The sequence below is a fragment of the Triticum urartu genome, chromosome 3A (assembly GCF_056163025.1).
Source record: "Triticum urartu cultivar PI428250 chromosome 3A, HENAU_Tu73, whole genome shotgun sequence".
Taxonomy (NCBI): domain Eukaryota; kingdom Viridiplantae; phylum Streptophyta; class Magnoliopsida; order Poales; family Poaceae; genus Triticum; species Triticum urartu.
In genome coordinates this window covers 88704563-88708958 of record NC_141875.1, presented here as the reverse complement: position 1 = coordinate 88708958, position 4396 = coordinate 88704563, and positions in this window count along the sequence as shown.

Here is a 4396-nt window from a genome sequence, read left to right as displayed (position 1 = left end):
TTCAAAAAATTTGAAAAACAGAGTTCCGCGATTTAGTAAATTTGAAACTGCTCTTAAACCGTAATGAATTAGAGAAAGATTTATATATGAAAAAGATGCGCCTCGACGATATCTATCCAACGGCGTATCATTTGCTTCATTCCAATAAGCGGTTTAGAAAAAACACGAAAAAACGCTCGCTGCCACTCGTCATCTGCCACACTATTTGCAAAACTGCTCTTAAACCGTGTGGAATCTCGAAAAGTGTTCAACATGTCAAAGTTGCGCCTAATCCAAAGCTTTTCAATGGTATATTACACGCCTCATTCCGATAAACGGTTAAAAAATTAGAGCAAAAACAGTACCGAAAAAATAACGCGTGCAGTTTTTTCCGACGAAAAGTTCACTAGTCTCTATTGCAGTGCTCGTCGTCAAAATGATGCAGTGCGCTTCTGTTGAGCGTGCAGTGTCGAAGTGGTGTGCAGAATAGTTATTCTGCTAATATTAGCAGAATAGACCGTGTGTGTGTGTGTGTGTGTATATATATAGGTAAATTATATAGGCTGACGTTTTACTAACGTAGCATCCTAAAAAATCAATTGTTGTTGGATTAAATACGATGAAAGGTCTATGCGAACTGTTAATTGTCTGTTCATCGCCATTTAATTATGCATTTTGCTTTCATGCTATCTATGTGATATATCTATGTTACCAACAATTTCTTAGTAATAATAGCACATATTCTGCTATACCGACATCAATTTTTTTTCTAGAAAAAGTCATATATATTCGATACACCATGTTGTCTTTAGAGTCTCGTTCAATGTTCGGCCCCATTGTGTACAATTCCTAGCTCCGCCGTTGCATTGCACCCTTCCGATTTGGGCAAGCTGTCACAACTCTAGAATAATGCTTGTAATTAGTTGCATCAGTGAGCATCATGCATCATGTTAAATTCAAGAAATTTGAATTGAGGAATATTTGGAAGCTTCAAAATTTTTAATAAAGGGAAAAGAACCCTAAAAATTGCATTCAATGATTCCATAAATTCCTTCATTGATGTTTGATAATTTTGGCAAGGGTTTTGATCCAAACCAAAAATAGTGAACATTTTAAGGAATTATTTGGGCTTTGAATTTAAAACAATATTCTATTTGAGTTTGGATTTATATTCATAATATAAATTCAAAATGCCCTGAAATAATTTATGTGCATCTGGCTAGATCCATTATGACAACACAAATATTTTAGAGAAGTTTGGCACTGGTTTGAATTTGTCTGAATTTTAAAAAGTGGCAAAGAAATAAGAAAAACAAAAACAAAAGAGAAATAAAAGGGGAACAGAAACTTACCTGACACGACCCAGCTGGTGGCCCAGCCCACCAGGGGCTCCCCTGTCTTCAACCTCCCACCAGTAGGACGCCAGGCACATGCCCGACGCACGGGCGCGCCTAGCGCCCCACGCAGCAGCCTGACCGCCCTTTTCCCGCCAGCACGACGCCGTGGATAGGCTCCGCGAAGCCGTCCCGATCCCACTGACCCTCCATTCGCCCCTCACCCTGTCCCTCGCTCCCTCCTCGCCATGGTCGAGAGTTATGCGAGCTCGCCATCGACGCACGCGTAGCCAGCGCCTCCCTCCTCGACCCCTTGACATGCCAATGATACGTCTCCAACGTATCTATAATTTTTGATTATTCCATGCTATTATATTATCAACCTTGGATGTTTTATATGCATTTATATATGCTATTTTATATGATTTTTGGGACTAACCTATTAACCTAGAGCCCAGTGTCAGCATCTCTTTTTTCCTTGTTTTAGATTATCGCAGAAAAGGAAAATCAAACGGAGTCCAATTAACCTGAAACTTCACGGAACTTATTTTTGAACCAGAAGAAGCCCACGGAGTATTGGAGATGGACCAGAAGAGTCCCGGGCTGCCCACGAGTACTACTAGGAAAAGGCTTATTAGTGGCGCACCTGTTTTGGCCATTAATGGCGCACTATAGGTGCGCCACTATCATCACGCCACTAGTAACATATACTAATGGCGCACCCCTGGTGCGCCATTAGTATACCAGACTATAGTGGTGGACCAGGCAGTGTGCCATTAGTAAGTCACATGGTGCGCCATTAGTATGCCTCCCAGAGGGCCATATTTAACTTGTGCTCTGGGTTACAATGGCGCACTAACAGATAATGCACCACTAGTATTTTTTATAGCAGTGCGCCACTAATATGCTGTATGGTGTGCCACTAGTATGAATATTAGGATTTTTTTTCTTTTCTGATATTTGCACAGGTTATAAAATATATTACTTCACAGAATATAGACAACACAACATATAAACAACAGATTCATCAAATATAATAGAAGATTAGTCTCCGAATACAATTCATCATATTAGTCTCCGAATTCAAAAGACCGAACAAAGTTAGAACATTACAAGTTTCGAGACCGCGAGTAGCGAGTTTGTCGAAAGTAATACTGCATTCGGAGATAATTGAGAGATGTGTCGTCTCTTATCTCCGTGCTACTGCTACTGCTATGCCTAAACATGACTTAGATTGAACTAAGGACCTAAATACCCTCTTTAAGGTAAAATAGCATAAAACAATATAGACCCTGACTCTCCATTATGGAGAATGGAGATCATCCTGTCTCCAATTCTTGCGCTTCGCTTCCTTTTATTTTCAAGAACCTCCTTACGACTGTCCATACATTTTTTCCATCCTTTGATTTGCATGTCTCCACTTCTTTTAGAAATCTGGTATGGAAAGTTGAGATTCGTAGGATGACCTGGCTGTATGTTCGAAACATTAAGGCTACCTTTCTGATACATCAAATGAGGCACACAATTATCTGGAATTATCTGTTGAAAAACATAGTAATAATTTCATAGTTAGCAATGATGTACAAGTTTTAGAAGTATGCAGAAGATGCACAGATGTCGTAATAATAAAAAATCTTACCAAGGTATCTCCATGGTAGTTACCGTAGTTCAACACATGCACTAGTGGCACGTATTGACCATAATGTTGAGGAGTTTGATCGTAGATATTGTAATTCTCAATGTCAATACAAAATCCGACCAGATGATTTCTTTCTCCTTGTAAGTTAATTCGGAGCCATCGGTGTAGTATGTTTTTTCTACCATCTCCCGCACATTCTTTGAAGAATGAAAATAAGCTATCAATGAAAATAAGCTGTCAACTATTTTGAAACTAGTACAATGCCCGTGCGTTGCCACAGGCTCTTGAAATATTTTGCAAGAGTTATATAAAAACAATGCATGTTAAATTTCACACGTCATACAATATAACACAGACATTGCGTAATATACATAGTGGGAGGAACCCAGCCTCCTCAGACTTTAGCGCTTCCTGGCCGTTGGATCTGGTTCTTGATACATTTTGGACCGTCGGATCAAGCCCCCGGTTGATCCCATTCGTCGGATCAAAACTGAGCACTGTAGATCGAAACAATGTTAAAACTGGGCTACCAACGCATGTTATTCTGGTGCCCCGCCAAGGGCATTATTGGAATTTCATCAACAAGTATAAAAAGCCCGACGCGCCTCTCCTATCCCAAATCTAGCCGCCGCATCGTCCCGTTCCAGTTCTCCCGCCCGCCGCTCGCGGTGCTCCTTGCCACGCCGCTGCCGCTCGCCGTGCTCCTCGCCCTTCCTGTCTCGCCGCCCCTTCCTCCTTCTCCTCCATCGCCAGGAGAGGCCGCCGCTCGCCATGCTCCCCGTCCTTCCTGTCTCGCCGCCCCTCCCTCCATCTCCTCCATCGCCAGGAGAGGCTCAGCCTCGCTCGGGCCGCTGCTTCCCGGTCGAGTTCATGTGCCTGCATCGTCAGGAGGAGCGGAGGTTGCGGCTCGCGTATCTGCTCCTCCATGGACTGCAGCACAGATGGGGGAAGACGTACAACCCATTCTCTGTGTCCCTGGCGTCATCGCTACCGCCTCTTCTCCACTTCCTCTGGTGCTCATCGCAGGTTTTTTTCTTGAACAGATTGTAAACCCTATATGTCCTGTTTGTTGTCTTGAAGATGGGTTGGTTGATGCAATCTGTGTATCTTGGAACTCAGGCTGCAAACCTTCAGATGGGTGTGGTAATGAACTTTTCCTTTCCTTAGCATTTCATTTTCCTCTTGTTTTTAGTTATTTATAGTAGCGCTTTGCCTTATCTAATTGTTTGAGCACGCTTAAAGCATTTATCGTGTGATATTAGGCCACATCTGAAGAAAAGCATAGGCACTATTTTGACTTCCATCGGAGAAGTGGCTAATTGCCTTTAAAGGAGGTCAGTAGAAAGCAATCAATTACTATATCATTAAAACAATAACAGAAGTGTTCTTCATCATGGTGGTTCGGTTGAACTGTTCTGATGGTAGTTTCCTTGGGTCAATTGAA